Genomic DNA, 19,751 nt, shown 5'->3' with positions numbered 1-19,751 from the left:
CTTGCGATCTGAGCTGCTTGTTAATACCAGATTTTATGATCTGGTCCTGCACTTCCCACATAGAGGATGATTGATGATTGCTGATGAAGAAACATGATTTGTGAACATGCTTAAACAGGGTAATTTTTCAAAACACATCCTCATGAAATTGTAAAAACAACATTCTTCATCTCTTTATAATCAAGTAAAATAAATATGCATATTCATATTAATAGCTCTTTCTTATTGTTAGGAAACCAAAATATGCAAACCGTACTCAGCTTCCATCAAAAACAAATATCTTTAAAACTACTGCAGGAGAGGAGTACTCGGTACAAAAGATGATACGGGGACGTATTGAAAACATGGGTTGCATTTTCACAGCATTCTAATTTTGCCTGATCAGATCATTTCAATCTAAGTGAGATTCATGATGGCCAATAAATAGTGCAACTTACATGATAAACCAGTGCTACATGTAGATGTGAAACCACTCACAGGATTTGATTTTTGTATCATTAATAGAAATGCACCGGAATTGCACTTTGTGGGGAAGTTGATGATACGAGCATATATATGCATATGACTGCCAACTGTAAAAGGAAACTGAAGTTCTACCAAATAAGATATATGACCTTACTATTCTTTCATTATGATAGATAAGTATCATCTGCCAAATGTTTTATAATATTCTGTCAAGTTCATTTTAACAGGTAACTCAATTTTGTGTATAACATATTGGAAATTCAAATCTGATGAGTTGGTAGTGTCGATTAGTCCAAAATACACATACAGCATGTATCCTTTAAGCTTGTGATGGTTTGTATATCAGATAATTTAAAAAGAAATATTTACTTGCTGTGTCAACAAAAGCTATGCTAAAGCAAAATTTTATTACCATATATGAAATATCAGAACTCTGCTGAATTTGATAAAAAGGATATGAAGATGAAATGTTTAAATATGCAGGAACATTGAGTGATGTACCTATGCTTTGTCATAAGATAAGATGACTTCTTGAAATGCTTGTGACTTCACGCTATGAATACAGAGTGTGACTTCTTTTATGACTTATTGATGTCTTCTCAAAGTAAATGCATTTACTGAGTCCTGTGAAAGGATTGTAATTTCTTTTGTTTTATATGAAAAAAAACACTATATAAAACAACATTTAAAATGTTTTTATACCCTTTATATAACCTGACATTTAAGTGTTTTCTGCAAAGCATTTTGTTTTTGCTGTTTATTTGTGGTGGGAGCAAGGTCTACTTTTTAACCTGAAATTAATAGCATATTAAACATTGTAATGTGAAAACAACAATTAAACATCTATGTATAAAGCAGCATATTCTGATTGTTAGCTTGTTTCACCAATTTCCCTATCAAATTGAGATATTTGTACACAGGACTTGTACCAGTATTAAAAACTTCATATTCACCATATTTTCTCATGGGTTTTGCTAATTCAAAGTCAAAACAATGGAAGAGTCTATGAAAGAGAAGTTGTTTAAAATGTTGGCTAAAAGGTACACCTGTGAGCCTACTGGCAATTCCTACTAAATATAACTTTAGGACATTCTACCACATGCAAAGTGTTTTTGCTCCTCAGTCCAGATTATTTTTGTGCCTAATAGACCACTTCCCTTTCCAAAAGGAAGCAATCGGCATAAGATCAAAGATGGGTGGAGATGGCGGTAGGGTGGGTTGCAGGTTAATGCTGTACACTGTAAGATGATACTCCTCTTTAACCCAGAATTTGTGTTGCTTTTATGTTCCATGGCCCTAGGGTAAAATGGTGTATGTGTTCAGATATGATGTGACCACAAAATGTGATGACCAAATGTCATAAATGTTTTTCTAAGTTTCTGGGTAAAAAGTGCATAGAACTGATTATAAAATAAGGGAAGATAATTCGCCATCATATTTTGGTAGCTGTGCACTTTGAACAGATATTTTGCCACATTATTTGATTGATTCAAAAGGTTCCTACAAGTTTGTGAACAAGTTCCTTCTTACATGTACAAAATAGGCATCGGTAGTTTAATTTAAGATATTAAAAGCACATTAAGTTTTCAATATCCTGCAGACACACAGGTCCAAATCCATATCCCTTATTATTGAACTGGACTGAACTGAACTGTTCCATGCTCACAGGACCAAATGTGTTATAAAATAATTCCAGCTTTGAATTTTAGATGACCTGATCCAACAGTAACTAAGTATTTTGAATGAAAGAATATATATGGTAAACATATATTCATCTTGCAGTGCTACTTCAAACTCTTCACCAAAATATCAAATTACTGTACCTTATTCCCTGTAACCTTTTCAGAAAACATCGATACAACCATCATGTTTTGTATCTCTTTTTTATGTAATCGGAAGTTCGTAACTTGAAGCATTTTTCCCCTTCTGTAATTTTGCAATTCAAATTAATCCTCTTGACAATCACGTTTCCACTGAGGACAGCCAAGAGCTAATATGCTGCATTTAAATCATTTAACATCCAGGTCTCACTTTGTATTACATGAATTGAACATCCTCTATTTCCTTGAAGCCCAGGCTCTTTCATTGACTTGCAAAACCCTGAGATGAGCACATATCAAGAAATTTATTCTGAGGTTGTATGCAAGCATGGGAATAGTAGAATCTTCATGGATTTTGTATGTATTTGAAGTGATATAAGTTTTAAGTTGTTTAAAATGTTTCCAAAAGTTGGGGATATTTACACAAGTTGTATACTAGTTTCTGTGACCCGTTCTGACAAAACCAGGAACAAGTCGCATTTATGACATTTCATGATTTGAATAAAAATGTAAGCACAGGATAATAAGCTTCAAAATAATACCAACATTATATGCATAGCATCAATACTTTTCAAGATATGGATAACTTTGTAAATGATACCTTGATATTTTTGCCAAACTGCTGTTCTGAGAAATGGGCTAATTAGTTTCCTGCTTTACACAAGATTGGACAGGGATTATCATAGTTCAACTGTCAATTACTGATTAAATAAACCTCTTTTTCACAAGTACTTTCAAGTCCCAAGGCCAAATACCATGAAATTAAGAAATTCCAAAATTGATTTGTTTATGGGAATGTCATCTTTAAAGGCCTGTAACTCAAAAACATGCGCCTGGCGACTTATTCCGGGTTTTGTTGAAGCTGGTCACATTTAATTGATACAGAGAGCGAGTCGGTGCAGCGGTTGTTCCCTCACCGTGCACCACTGAGGTCCCAGGTTCAAGCCCCAGCATGGCTCAATGACTCATGTGCACTTGGTTGATCCCAATTCCATGCTCGCTCTCGCAGGTTTAGCGGTATAAAGGAAAGCATGTTTCAAATTTGAAGGACATCCTGTATTTTTGACTGGATATATAAGTAACCAGAATAAAAGGGCAGAACTGGTCATCATCATAGTATTGTTTGAGAAGTTTTTGAATTTTAATTTGTTGATGTCTTTTAAAAAAGACATCAAGAAATGGCAAGAATGAATGATATATTTTTATGAATTTTACCAGGGACTGTTTCCGTTGCAGTCAATTGCTTACACAAGTCTGTAATAACAGGATGTTTGTTTCCATTCACATGACTGTATAATTATCAAAGTATAATTGATGTGTTTCATTCACTTGAAAGTTGTAGTGGTTGATTTGTAAGTCATTAGCAAGCTTTATTCTGCAGCTTTTGCTTTTCAAACGGATGTATTTGCATGCATTGTTTCAAGTTGATGAGTAGACTTAGTAATAGTAGAATCTAGCTAATAACAACAAAAGAGAAATTACTGACATTGGGATTGGTATATGACATGAAAAATCATCTCTCTTCATGATGGTGTTTTGAATTTTGCCGTCTTTACACACAGGTGTATTATTCTGTGATTTTGAGAATGGTGCGCACATATCATGACTACATAACCTAAAACACAAAGTGATGTCACTATTAAAAGCTCTTCACCCATTGCATGGTTCCGCCATGTGCGAGGAGAGCCTTGATCTGGCAGCATGCCTGAATGGGAATCCAGGATGGGAATTGAACCAGTCATATAACATTGCGTAAAGTTATGTAATTCTTCCTTTCATGTCATGCCAGTTCGAGGCTCTCTTTGCAGCATGGCGAAACCATGCAATAGGTGAATATAGTAAGACATGGCATAAGGTTGGTCAGAAGGGAGCATAACCTAGTCTTAGGTGTCAAATATTGAGACAAATAAAGCTGACACACAAGAGGTATGGTATGGGTTTTATCAAGGAGATCCCAAGGCTGATATAAGGGGTGTCATTCCACCCCATTTCATGATTTTTCTCAGGAGGAGAAAATGCTCATTACTTTTGTTTTCATATATTATTGGCCTAACCTGAAATTTAATGCGATTATCGGCTTAGAACTGGAATCATTTCTTTTAATCATAAGATAGATATTACAAAATACACTGTTTATTTTTAGTAAAATGGCTCAAACTGGCTAAAATATGGCTTCTGCCATCGCACTCGTGTGAAGTACTATCACGTTTCCAACACTCTATCTCTTCTTTTCTGTCTTTCCATGTACATGCATATAGCAGCAATAGGTGAAGGCTAAATTTGTAGGAAGTGCTCCTTAGTCAAGAGAATTGAGTGTGATGTCAGTGTAATCCTTTATCGTGTGCTGATCTAGTTACCTATAGCCCTCAAGAAGTAAGAGGTATTTCTTGGAATCAAAATCTATCAGGCATACCTGGCACGTAGCAAAAGGCTTTCAACTTCAATCTCTAAACTACATCCTTAAGTAAAAGTGCCGTAACTTCTTATTTATTCAACAGTAATATTTATTGACAGGAAAAGAGTCGAGCAATGTAAATAAATAGAAATGTATATTTGGTGTAAAAACATTTCAGAGAAAATCGCAACATACGTACTTGTTCAGAATTTGGCCTTAATCTTGAAACTCTTATTCTGGAGATTTTTTTTTCCATTTTTCAGAGATCGGCATTATTTTATTAGTCGTCGACCAAACAGGCCAGTATTTTGCAAAAAGTCATGGTATTGACATGTTTTTCTTTAAAGCCATAATATATGATTTCTGTCAAATTTTAATTTTGTTATTCTGTGCAAAAGGATGTTATAAAAAATGAAGGAAGTAGCAAATGAATCTTCTGTTTCTGCTGAAACAGAAAAATGAATGTGCTGGGACTTTGAAACATAACATAATATTTTTACGAGTGGATACTATTTTTAGCCTAAACATCATACATGTACCATCATGTACAAACTTACCTGATCAGTATAGCAAATTTAATAATATGAACATACCTGAATTGACATTATATTTGAAATTTTGATTAACAGTAAGCTTAACAAGATGCTAAAAGAACTAGTGCTTGGATATTATAGCACTACTTGACTCTGCTGCCCTTCCGGCTGGCCTTGCGCTGTGCGCTCGCTAAGTCTGTGAAGACTTTTGGCTAAGTCTGAAGACTTTGTCCAGACTGCGGCTAACATTATACTGAAATACATGCAAAATGTTTCAGAAGTTTGAACCCTGGATTGAATCATGCCTAGAGCATTTCATACTTAATGCTATCTATAGTCACAAACTTCCTGCTCTCTCAAAATGTAAAAAAATGTAAAACTTGTAAAATATACCCTGTAGATCTGGGTTTATATATATATATATGTACTTGAAGGATAGCGGAAATAATCATGTATAACAAATATGATAAATAAGAGGGTTAAGCTTACTGATAATTCAAAACCTAAAGATTACGTTTTCATATCTTATATATTAATACTTTATGCAATAACCAGCTAGATTTGAGCCTGTGTAGACACTTGGAGCTTAATGTAAAAGAAAATTTTGCTGAACATTATTTTCACGCTTTTGGTGCTCAACACAGCTTGTGTAAAAATAAACATATTTGAATATGTGCTTTTATGAATAAGTATCAGTAAGAAAACTCAAAATCGCAAATTTAAAAACAAGTGAAATAGTTCAAAATTAGGAAATCGTGAAAGATTTCACTCACAAAAATTACCACTTATGAAGAAGCGGAAATAATTATGTAAAAGAACAGAACTGGGTTAAACTGACTTGTAATTTAATACCATTCGGAAATCTCACCTGTTTGCTCAGTATTTGTTTATTTGTCTCAATTGATCGCATGCATGCTTTCAAGCATAATATTTACTCGCTTATACAACAGGGCACCATTAAAACAGTTTAATAACAATTGTTAGAACTCATTTTTTCCAATATTACACTAAAATGCAAGTAATTTTGTACTAGATAAACAACCTGTAGCGAAGAGTCTTATACCACTACACAGTGTTGGTGGCAAGAGCTGTAGTAACATCACTAATATTTGGGGCCACCATTAAGAACGATATAGGCAGATCCATCCTAGGAAAAAAACCACTGCTTTTTTCTACCAAAACCATACTTGGCACGTACGTTACTTTGGATGAACGAAGTATAAGCCCAGAGGCCACCTCAATTTTTCCCTTAAATCCAAGATGGTGGCCAAAAATTAGAATGAAACACATATATTTGAATGGCTGTTTGTTTAATGATGCAAATATTACAACAACAACACATACAAAATAGCACTATTTTCCCGACTCTGTGGGGACCCTCCTCGGGCTCCACCCCTCCCGCCTGGCTTCATGAACAAGGGGTTTACCAACTTTTTGACTGCCGTTTTTCCCGGGGGGCACTTCAATTTGAAATGGATATAGGTGTAGGGCTGGCGCTTTCGCACTAATGGGCATTCGGTGAGAGCAACATGTAAAAAAATATGGGGTCATTGGGTGAGAGCATGATTTTTGGCATTCGGTGAGAGCAAAATGTAAAACATATGGGGTCATTGGGTGAGAACATGACCTTTTTTTAAATGGACTCTTTGGGTGAGAACCAAAACAGCGCCACAAAAACCTCGAAAATCGAATTTCTAGTTCTAAATGGCTTCAAATTTCTTTATTTTTTCAAAATAAGTAACAAAATCAGTGATAAATGAAAGTTGCTGTTCAAATTGAACTTGTAAGGGTCTTTGGGTGACAGATCAAATGGAAAAATAGGGGGTCTTCGGGTACAGACAGAGCATGTGTTTGTAAAAAAATATGGGGTCTTTGGGTGACAGCGATGCTGAAAAAGGGGGTCTTAACAGCCCTACATACACGTCACCTCCAAAGTTGGAGTGCCCCCGGGCCTTTTTCAAAACCTGAAGCCTGGTTGATTGCTTTTTATATGGTTAATTTTCAGTTTTCACTAAAATAATCATTTGCACATAAAAATGAATATAGCGTGAAATTCATGTGACTTGACATGTCATCTGTATTCATTCAATACCTGTTATATGGAGTGAGGCAGGGTTAATAGAGTAGCAAACTAATAATACTTCACACATTGTTCAATATCTGCAGATTCATCTCCGGTCTCTTACTTGGAAACTGACACTTGAATAGGGTGAAATGTTTTTTATGTTATCCGGTTTCGGTCAAGGTCTTCTAAGATGCGATGGGATGTTTTTGCCTGTCTCGTAGATTAACTTGAATCAATATTATTGAAGGATGTGAAAGGGAGACTTGTGAAGTTTGAAGCATATTATTTTCCAAGAATCTGCCTTGCATAGTTGGGGACCGTTCACAAATACTTGTGGGGGGGGGGGGCTGATGCAAAAAGGGGGGGGTGGAAAATTGTTGACACTCCTGAGAGGGGCCCTGAAAAAAAATTTCCTGGGAAAATTGGGTTTATATGCTTTTCTATGGGGTTGACCTTTAATTTTCATGTCCAAAAGGGGGGGCCCTGAAATTTTTGAGATCTCAAAATGGGGGTGCGAAAAAATTTTCGTGATGAAATTTTTTGCATCAGCCCCCCCCCTAACAAGTGTTTGTGAACGGTAACTGCTTCATTAATAACAGGTAGATACTGTATGCTTTGGCAGCAGACTGATTACACAGTGTTTGTCTCCCAATGGCTGTACATGTGCTTAATTGTTTGCTTGTAGTTACTGTATTTTATGTAGTCTGTTAGTCATTTAGTAGTCTGTTTAAAAAAGTACTTTCCTGCAATAAACTGTAAAGTTATACTACGGAAACTCTTCTTGCATGAGATACTTTTCCTATTCTAACAATTTGATGACACACAGTGTCAGTTCCACAAGGGGCGGGGGAATTTGCCTCCCATGGCCCAAATTGTCCCCCCGTGCAGTATAAAGCCCTCGGGTTATATAAAGGCAAACAAAATGTTTGGACCTTTTTGCTTAAAACTTGAGAATGGTATGTCACAGGGTAGGTCAAACTATAATTTTTTTGAATAGAGAGTTCCCGTGTTTTGGGTTACCCGCCATCTTGGAGGGAAACCTAAACTCCGTTTACAATTTTCAGAATACCAACACTCGCGCAATAATTAGCAAATGTTATTTTGTAGAATGTAGCACCAATAGGGTCATTGACCAAATCAAAGGAATGAGGAATACGGCGGTGCGAATCACGTTATAAACACTATTAGCTACTTGCACGGTTCGCCATTATACACTATGTATGGGAGAGCCTCGAACTGGCAGCATACATGAAAGGAAGAATTATGTAACCTTACACAGAACGTTATGACTAGTTCAATTCCCATTCATGTATGCTGCCAGTTCGAGGCTCTCCCGCACATAGTGCATAATGGCTGAACCGCAAGTAGCTTAATGAACACTATTGTAGTCCGTTCCGCTTGAAAACACGGGAACTCTCTATACTTGAGATGAGTGGAATAATTTGGTATGATTTGAGCAAGTTTGAAATTTGACCCCTGTGTTGACCTTAAATTTAACCTTACGTCTTTAGATCCACTTTTAAATTTTGGGAACATGTTAAATCTGGCAATAGACACCCTTAAAAAAAGTGCCACCACTGATGACAAGTTTCATGAATATACCTCGACTAGTTCGTAACAGACAACTTATATTTGGTAAGCAATTTTGAGATGAATCAAATCCAGGGATAAGTTGATTCCTTGTAAAGTGACAAGGCCATATAATTAAGAGAGCAGAGGCGGCATTATGCATTAAAGAGCAACTTAAAAAGTGCCTGGAGTTTCCTAGCAAGCTAAACAAACTTGAATTGTTTCATAATTGACATCTCATATGATCAACTATATGAGTGGAGTTAATGTAAATGTCAATTTGTGCCCTGAATTTGTGTGGCCACAATATGGCTAGACTGCATTTCAACCTCCCTTATATTTAACCTTACATCTTTAGATCCACTTTTAAATTTTGGGAACATGTTAAATCTGGTAATAGACACCCTTAAAAAAGTTCCACCACTGATGACAAGTTTCATGAATATACCTGGACTCGGGCCCGTACGCAGGGTGGGGGGGTTGTGCGTCTGGTGCGACCGCACCTCCCCAAATTTGCAAAAGTATATAAAAAGTCCCAAAATTTTGAATTTGCGAGTGAAGCGAGCAAAAAATCATTTTTTACGCTTTTTGGTCAAAAAGGTCCAAATTTGGGGAAGAAAGTCCACTTTTCACAAAATTGCCCCCCCCCCCCTTTGAAAAAAGTCCACTTTTTTCAAAATCAGCACCCCCTAAAAAAAATCCTGCTAAATGACGGGCCTGCCTGGACTAGTTCAGTAACACACATATATTTGGTAAGCAATTTTGAGATGAATCCAATCCAGGGATAAGTTGATTCCTTGTATAAAAGTGACAAGTCCATATAATTAAGAGAGCAGAGGCGGCATTATGCATTAAGGAGCAACTTGAAAAGTGCCCGGAGTTTCCTAGCAAGCTTAGAAACAAACTTGAAATGTTTCATAATTGACATATCAGATGATCAACTATTATATATGAGAGGAGTTAATGTAAATGTCAATTTGTCCATACAATCATGTTGATGTCTGTATGTAGGTTTCTGACTTTGGCCATTTTAGCCTAATGCCCATTTTGCACTCTAAGCACAAATTTGTTCCACATTTGCACCATATTTTAGCTTCAATACAACAAAAAATACATTTGTACCATAAACTTATTCTGTCACGATGTCGCCAAAAGGTGCTGGGATTCACTATACTTTTTTCCAACCCCACTGGATACACACCTTTTCCGCTCCTCCTCAGACAAAAGCATTCTCAAATTCAAACCGTACTATAGACTAAATCAATATCCTATGCAAAACATTCAGAAATCAATTACAGATTTCCAGATTTTATGCTACAAGTAATGGAAAATCACATGATGAAATTGCCGAGCTCAGTGCCGCTAGCTCACCATAGGAACACATGGGTTTTGTTACTTATGATACTCCCAAGGCGTAAATCAGCACTAACTAGATGTTGTGGCTTTGAGAAAGTGAGAAATAGTGAAGAACATTAATTGTTATAGCCTGCACTCTGCTGTTTGGGTTTGAAAACAAACTTAGCAACTAGTGGATCACAAATGATATTCAATTTCATACTTCTATTGTCAATGCTTACAAGCTGTGTTTGAACTTTATGCTCACCTTTTCTGCCAGCATAGACAGCAGATGACCGAACATTTTTATAACAAAAATAACAATTTTCATAACTCAAAAAGTGAAAACGGAGGGGGCAGGGGAAGAAACACATGTTTTCTTGATGATAAAAATTAAATGTATATAAATTAATAGTTATCTTTTCCTCTTCAACATTTCCTCATGTAGGCATTTCAACAAAGATAAAGGGAGAAACGTAAGTTGTGTTTGGAATATTACTATATATTAGCATGCTTACCAACGTAGTACAAGTTAGGCTTCTGGGATTGGGGATTTCCCTGCTGAATGTGAAAGGAGATGAGTGGAGATATCCTTACTCCTCATGCCTTAAGCAATATTTCCCCTCAACTGAGGGTTCAAGGTAACCGTAGTCGTTCGTTGTCACGTTCACTTCCTCACTGTGTGTGTATATAGGCACTGAGCATAGACATACAAAGTTGCTACTGAAACATGTCAAATGGAAGCAAGTTTTGGAAGAAAAAAGTAAGCGTTTACACGGGGACCACTTTCGCGGTGGATATCATGATCATGCATGAACTTTTTCCTTCCTTCCTTTTTCCCTAAACTGTAGAAAATGGTCATTATTTAGCAATTTAGCAAGTTTTATGTTTAAAGTCCTTACAAATGCAACCTTTTTCTAATTTTTGACAAATTGGACACCCTAAACAAATGTACGTGCATACATTGCTTGCCTGTGAAAACCTACCCTTTTTATGCATTTCTTTTTGCACATGCATGATATCTGCCTTGAGTGTTTGGCACTAAACACCTATGTTTGAAAGGGTAATGGTAGGACCAGTATCTTAATAGTTATATAGCAATTTATCTAAAAAACTTGCGGTGTACTACTCATTAATACATTGATCTTACAGAAACTGAGACATGGAAGTCAATAATCACTATTTCTATAGGTCTTGTGGTTCTTGAGGTAAAGACAGTAATATATTGCGCATTTTCATGCATGTTGGATTGACATGACACTCGGTATATTAAACCTTGGGACCCATACCATTCCTCCTGTGTGTCAGCTTTATTTGTCTCAATATTTGAGTGCAAACACTGCTATGTCATGCCCCCTTCAACCTGCCTTACCTCTCATAAGGTATTTTCATTCCAACCACTAACAAACTTGTTTCTGATTTTAGTGGAAAAAAACAATGGATAGAAAAATGAAAGAACTTTTTGAAATTAATTATTTTGTCCATCTTGCAAAATTTACAATCACTTACCGGTACTTCCAAAGAATACTGTTTTACTGTTTAGCTTTTGACTAATGGTAGTTGCTCAACATGTTTTGCCTATCAATGAATGTTTACTCAGATCAAGTGCTCCAACATAGGCAGGAAGTTCAAAGAACGCAGAGTACCGCTTTACCTATGGCAATCATGTTTTTATAAAAGCTCACCAGCGTGGAGTAAAGACAAATCCTCTACGAGGATGAGAAAACAATATCAAGCAAGGTGAGGTGCATAGTTGTGCCTTATAAAGGCAGGGGATGACAGCTGAAAGGATTGATGCATGATGGAAGCTTTGCTTTGAAATGCGGTTAATTTCCGTTAATTTAATACTTGTTTTGACAGATCTAAGATGTGTATTAAAGGAGCATTGAAAAGTATAATTGCCTCTGAGAATCTACTTCTTCAGGGAAGCTTCATAGAAATGTTATTTTGGGCTATATGGAGCCTTCTTGGCAAAAAGTAAATTATTTTTGAAGAGATTCAAAGAGCGCAAGTCACAGCTCAATAAACAGGTTTGTTTGTTTCAGTTTTAATTTTATGTGGACACATGCTCAAAGCATAAGCTTTATTTTAATTAAAGAACAGAAAGGAATAACAAAAGCTGGCCACTCCTACCATGCAGTCCTTTAGATAATTTTTTGGTACTGAAGGCAGGATATTTTCAGTTTCTTTAGCCAATGGATAAAATCTGGAAAAAAAATCTGGGTATGTGCCCTGGGCACAACCTTGGGGGAGTACCAAATTAACCAATTCAGCATCGATTCTGTGCCCCCTCCAAGCGACAAATACTCATTTGAAAGATCAATCAAGTCCGAAAATCACTGTATTTGTGCAAATTTCTGCGCGCTCAGCGCATAATTGTTTCAAGAATGGGGCCGCCGTTATGTATCCTTGGGCCCAGGCGCCACAATCCATAGCTACGCCTCTGTAAATAATAAATTTTGCGGGTAACCCGATGCCGACTCTCTTACCCGGGTAGTCAGAAATCTTGGCCGGGTACCCGAAAACCGGGCGGAAAACCTGCCTGAGAATGCCAAGCTTAGCTGTCTGCAAGGAAATGAAAGCATCCCGGGGAAAGCATGCAACTATTGTGACATTTCTACGTATTCTGTTCAGATTTACTTTCTCATTGTTTCTTTTTTGTGCAGATCTATTTGTTACTGGTCCTTTCTTCTCCGTCCGTTATCCATCCTTCATGGTTGTAAACATTTATTCCAGAATTCATTTATATTCATTGATAACACATGGATCAGATGTTTTGAATGAAGACAAAATAATGAGCTGGTGAGTGGGTAAGTAAGTAAGCTCGCAAGCAGTGGGGATTGCGGTGGGTGTCCTACAACCCCATGAGACTTGTTATCATCTATTAGATACTTCCTGCAGCACCTGCTACAATCACACCACTTTCTACCGAACCAAAATGCTCTCATTTTCAATGCCATAGTTCAATAACTCCCACTATAGCATCATGGTTCAGATTTTGACCTCAAGTTTGGAGGATGAGTTTGTGTATCCAGGAGGTTCAAAGGTCATTCTGTTAATTTTCAAGCATATTTTGGTTCAAGAACTGTGTCCTCACAGATGAACATGTTTGGGTCGTGCTCACTGGTGTGTCTGCACTTGGTGATAATTCATTGTAGCATAGACCATTGAAACATTGGACTAGATTGGGCACATAAAACGTACCGAAATATGTCCAAACATTGAATTTTCACGGTTATGTGAAATTCCTATAGCTCAAGTAAGGTTTGAAAAAATCTCACAATCTGTAAGTACCTTTCCATGGATTATGATTCCAATATGGGTTTAAACAAAATGGATTACAAATTGACACATCTCTCCTTAACAAGTTTAAGGTGCATGTGATTATTCTCATTTCACTGTTATCAATAAAGACCAACCATAATGTGCTTGATTTATACCATTTATTCCCAGGTTGGAAAGCTTCCAAAACATTTGATTTAAGTAATTTATTTAAGTTGTTTTGCACATGTATGCCAGTGTTCATGCTAGGTGAATGTGCCCTAGACATGACCCTTTTTGATTTTTCAAATTAACTCTAATTGAAACAAATACACCATGCTTGCTTTTAATGTTTCTTTTACTCCAAAGCAAGTTTTGCACAATTTACGAAGTTTGAATGTGTAAAGAGCTTGCCTAAATGGTATGATATTTTGCCATCTGGTGTAGGACTGAGTGACATTAATTGTATGATGTATTTGTGTGTGGGAGGAGTGATGCTGCATGACACATAGTTTTGCTCTAGTTAACTCATTTTTGCACCATATTGAATTTAACAGTTTTCATATTCCAAACAGAGGTAGGATGAAAACAACGCTGATATTCTTTCATGTGTGTAGTTCAATAAAAGTATAGAACAGCACATTTTGAAAACATGAAAGTGAAACAATTTTGAAAACAATTCAAAGTGTAAAAAAATAATCTCACAGAAATTTCCATTTTTCCAGAATTGGTTTGTCAGTCAGTCAGTCTTCACCATGAACTTGAACTTCAACATTATTGATGCCTAAGGGATGAGTGGGATGACTCATGATTATGAAGTCAAAATAAGTAGGACTGTCTTTGGGAAGTTGGAAAATAAAAACTATAAATGAAGACACGATAAGGGTCATTCAAAATGTTCTGCCTCTAACTTCATGTATTCAGATTATGCATGGCAACCATATGATATCATTTTTCATGGTTATAATATTCTTTGGTCTTATCATATTTGATGTAATTTTAATATATTTTTCATGTAGACAAAATGCCTAAGGGATGAGTGGAATGAATCAAATGTATTTTCTTCATAGTATTTGTTATTTCCCAAAGACAATCCTACTTTATTTTCATCATGAGTTATTCCACTCATCCCTAAGGCATTAATAATGTTGTAGTTCTACCATATTGTCCAAATATTAGACTTTGACTTCTATTCCCAGTTAAATTCAACTAAAGGATTATATGATTGAGCAAGGTTAAATTTTGGGGATCATATTGTGCTGTATTTTGCTGTGCTTGGAGATGTCATCACAGACAAGGGACGAGCCTTTACGAATTAAAAAGACTAGTTTGCATCAAATTTGCGTCAATCAAACTCCACATGATCCTTGATTGGTTATTATGTAAAAGGAAAATTGATTGAATATGACAAACAATTAAGGTACTTTTGCAATGCAAAAACAACTTTTCTAGGTGTTGTTGATATGGTGCCTTCAGGAAAGAAAGTTTCCTATCACTAGCTTTGGTCACATCGTCGGATGTACGCCCGGCAGAACTTGGTTGTCCCAAGTTGCCAGGAGTAGCGGTAGGCGCTGCCAGGAGTAGTGGCAGTGTGAACGATGGTCAGCATAAGTTCCGCCAGGCGTACATCTACCAATTTACTGTCAGACGCAAATTTGTTTTTTTTTTTTTTTTTTTGATTGTTGGCTAAAACAGAATACTGGATTTCGCCCAAACATCAGTCTTTTTTGCAGTGAACACTCTGGTAAATAGACAAAAATCTGCATAAATTATGAAAATGTTAATCAAAAAGAGCACTTTTGTCTAAAATTTTGGGATTTATATCTGTGAATATTTTTCTTATCCCAAAAATAATTTCAAAAAGATATGCTGTAGCAAAATAACATTTAAAAAGGGTTAAACATTTAGCTTCTTTTTTTTGGGGGGGGGGGGGCATTTTGAGACGCTTGAGTCGCTCGTTCAGTCATCTAATTGGGCTACCAAATCCTGGCTTTGTCGACCCTATGCAGTAAAACTCAGAAAGTAGATCAAATTAGCATGCTCATGATGATAGAGAAAACTCAGTATAAAGCCTTTAAGTATAGCTATAGGGAAAGGTGACATCACTGGGGACCTGGAGAAGGGGGCAAGGATAAATGACTGGCAACAGGTGGTGAGCATTGTGAATTATGAACTGAGAAGAAAGGAACTACTTTCTATGTCTGGATAATTATGGCTATTTAAAGTTCATGTTTAAATAACATTTATGTTGCTTTTGAAATTTGATTTAAAACTTTAAAAATGATTATATGGCAAAATGTGTCATTTTTTACAGTTGGAGGTGTGAAAGTTCAATGTGGGGACAAATATGTTATGTATTAAATCATATTATCCAGAATTGCAGACTGGTTCTGTTTACATGGAGACTCTATTGCTGGAAATTTATTTCCAGCAAGGGAAAGTCCCCGTGTATATTGGTAATTTTGCCAGGCAATGCTCCTGGACCTCTGACCTTTCATAGTTTCCTCAAAATAGAACCGGGGCTATTTTTTCAGGACAGTATACACTCTCCAGAGAGTTTTCTCTGGTATGTTGATGACATATGCACACTTTTGTTATGTACAAGGTGTCCCATAAAAAGGTTACATGTAGAAAATGAACCGCATTTTGTAATGGTACAACAAAACAATGTCAAATTTTTAGATATTCTTTACGCATCCTTCTTGCACTTGTGTGCAAAGTTTCAACTATGTATCCTAAAAGTAACTTAACTTATGCGTGCGAGATGGCAGGGGTGTCAAGAGTGGCTATAACCATCAAAATATCGCACATCGAAAGTTGAACACAAGCACGAGTTGTTTTCCTTTTTTCTTTGATACTTTTATTTTCCCCTTATTTGTTAATGGTTGAATTTATTGCACAAAAGAAACATATTGACAAGTTAAATATTGTACACTCAAAATAAATCAGTTTAAGCGCTTCTGGCTTCTGGCTCTTGTTGATAACAAATAAAGGAAGGTGGTCATTAGAGAAAAACGTGTTTTTGGTGACGGCGTTTTTGCACGCTCTGTCATCTCCATGTCATCAACATAGTTATGATAGTGAAACTTCTAATAATCTTAAACCGCTGCTCTGCTGTGTTATGCTGTGCAAAATCATTGTACATTTCTGACTGAACTCTTGAAGTTTGATTCTCTGTTCATCAGAATAAAATACTGCAATCTGCCATGCTATAGCTGGGCCTACTCAAATGCCCTCCAAATGCGCAGGTTTGTGACGGTAGTAATGAACCTCGTGTTGCATTATGTCACGTAAACAGCTTGCTCAGGAATCATGGGTGGAATGCGGGATAACTCGTCAGTTGTGAACATGACATTCACGGGGATACTAGTAGAGGGTACATAGATTATGTCATAAAAAGAAATTTCATATTTGTTAACATTAACATATATTGTTTTCAAAAATCTACATGTAACCTTTTTTTGGGACACCCGGTATTTACCTGGTTATGGTTTTATAGGTCACATAGGGGGCCCCAGATATAGTTGATTCAGATCATATTGCTGGAAACAAATGTCCCCATGTAAATTGCATCGCCAGGGCAAGTAATCCATCAAAATAAAATTTATGGTTATTATGTAGGCAAGGGTAAAGTCCCCATGTAAATTACGCTGTTAGTTTTAGTGTTAGTGCCTAAAAGGGCGAGGTTTTATTAGTGACAGCATTTTGTCTTTGTTTCTTTTCTGAATATAAGTGTCATAATTTATTATTTTGAAATAGTGATTAAAAACAATAAAAAAAGATTATTATGGTGAATTGTGTCATTTTTATAGTTGGAAAGTGTGAAAGTTCAATGTGGGTTCAGATAGCCAACATAGTAAATCATATTGGCTGGACTTAGATTTATTAGTGTCATTTGGAATGTTGTAGACCTGTTTTTTAAAGAGAATATTCTGATTTGGTGACAGTGATGAAAGACTCCTGACCTAAGTTATATCTTTTAGCTTGTGTCTTGTATCTTTCTATGAAATAATACTCTGGTACATCCTTACCATGGACATGTCACACATTAATTTTATTTGTTCAGACTGTTTAGACTCTTAACAGATGTAAGCCTAACCAATTTCCATAATTTCTATGTTATGCACTTGTGGCTTAAATAGGTCAGCTGTGCACAAATTATATTCATTTGTACACAAAACTGCCTCAATCTATTTCCATTGTTGTTGTTTTTATTTTGAAATATCATTCTAATTCAGTAAGATGAATGTACATAGGATTTCTTAGGATTTTTCCAGATTTCAGGATGTTTCACTCTGAATACAGGATTTTTTCCCTCCCCCCTCCTCCCTGTACAAAAGTGTAGGTTTTTTTTATCAGTTTGTTAGGATGCTTTTGACACAGTACAATCGGGTCCATGGAGGCTAGGCCAAAAGAGGCATTTTGAAAATTGAGTTACTCTAAGTATTTACCTTTACAAGCATTAAGCTGTAATATACTGAAATCACCAAAGGTCTAGCATACTTGGTTATGAAGTTTTGCAATGTCTATTTTCTTTATTTTATTGTTTTTTACTCCATACTTTTGCCTTTATCTCAATTTCAAATTTGCCGCCTTTGGCCTCCATGGACCAGATCGTGTTACATTAATTTTATTTTTGAAAAATTCTGGTGTACCTTTATAGTGTAAAGCAGTAACAGTTAAAAGGAATCAAACTCAATAATGCTCAAAAGGTCAATACACTGTTATACTTGCATTATTTAATGTGCAATATTTTTATGAATTGACAAATACCGTAGTCAGAATGTCATAAACATCCAGAACATAGATCCCCATCTGAAAGGAAACTGCGATAGTATCAATATAACTGAAATATAATAAAATGGATGTTGCTTGTTGCCACAATAAGTAATTAATTCAAACTACTCAAACATAAACATGTAATGCTTCAAAATGTCTCTGCTCTTCACGTAGTTGTGGAAAAACAGTTATATGGATTGTTTCAAAACTGTATCCAGGTAGATCCTCTCAAATTTTCAATTATCTATGACTACTTTCTTTTTGCAAGTATAGAAACAACCACCGCTTTACTTTTCAAGGTCAATGACATTTTTGGAGGTGAACGCTGTTTAGCATAGAATAACTTTACATAACAGAACAAAGTTTACGCTAATATATTTTCACAATGATACTCCTAAATGTCATGAAATTAAAATGATGTCAAATTTTTCTGGTAAGTTCATCGTGTCTGTACCATCATCTTGAGGCACAGTAGACACTAATAAAATGAAATTGTAGCCAGCAACTCCCAAATCACCCACCACTAGGACAAATAATTTGTTCTATGGCGTTGCTTGCTCTTGCAGACATTTAATCCTCCAATCTTAGGCGCTTACATGTTGAAGTATTAGAAGAGCAAAACGGATTCGACTGAGAGGTAATTGGGAACGGAAGTAATTATCTATATAGCATCCCTCATGAATCCATATTGCTTGGATGCACACATGAGGATTGAGAAAAAGGAAACGTTTAGTTATATGAAATCAAATTGTGGTATTGAAGAGTTTCATTCCATGTACAATTTCACAGTTACAGCTTTCAAGTGCTATGAAATAAATTGTAATTGTGATTACATACATGGTGACTACATGTGCTTCATTGTAAAATGATGTATTTTGTTACTAATCTTGCGTGTACTACTACTTGTGCTGTCCTCCATTGATAGAAACAGGTATTTCAATGTAATATCAAAAGTTTGTCGAAGAATGCCATCTTCCAGTGACAGAAAAGTGCTATCTTCAGGGGAGAGAATATTAATATTTACTGAAGATAACACACGCTATCTAATAAAGATTATTGAATCTAATCTATTAAAAATGAGTTATATAGTTATCATATATGCTTACAAGTACTAGAACAGGAAAATGGATTCAACTGAGAGGTAATTGGGAATGGAAGTACTTATCTTTAGGCGACGAAAAAAGAAAACCCTGTTTTACGGGCCCGACCGACCCAGATTTTGAACCAATTGGGGGAAATTTTCCTGTACAAATGAATGCCGACCCAAATTTCGGAAATTTCAGGAACAGTATTTTTTTTTTGTATTTTCTCAAATTGTAAATTATTTGCAGATTTGGTGATTTTTTGGGTCATTTCCAAACAAAAATAGAAAAAAAAGGCCGACCGACTGACCCTAGTTGAAAGGTCCGTCCGCCTGTAGAACAGAGTTTCTTTTTTTTGTCGCCTTATATACATAAATATAATATTATGAGGGTTGAAAAAGAGCAAAGGTTTAGTTATATAAAATCAAACTGGTATTGAAGAGGTTC

This window comes from Amphiura filiformis, chromosome 5 (genome assembly GCF_039555335.1).
Source record: "Amphiura filiformis chromosome 5, Afil_fr2py, whole genome shotgun sequence".
Lineage (NCBI taxonomy): Eukaryota > Metazoa > Echinodermata > Ophiuroidea > Amphilepidida > Amphiuridae > Amphiura > Amphiura filiformis.
This window is presented reverse-complemented; position numbering follows the sequence as displayed.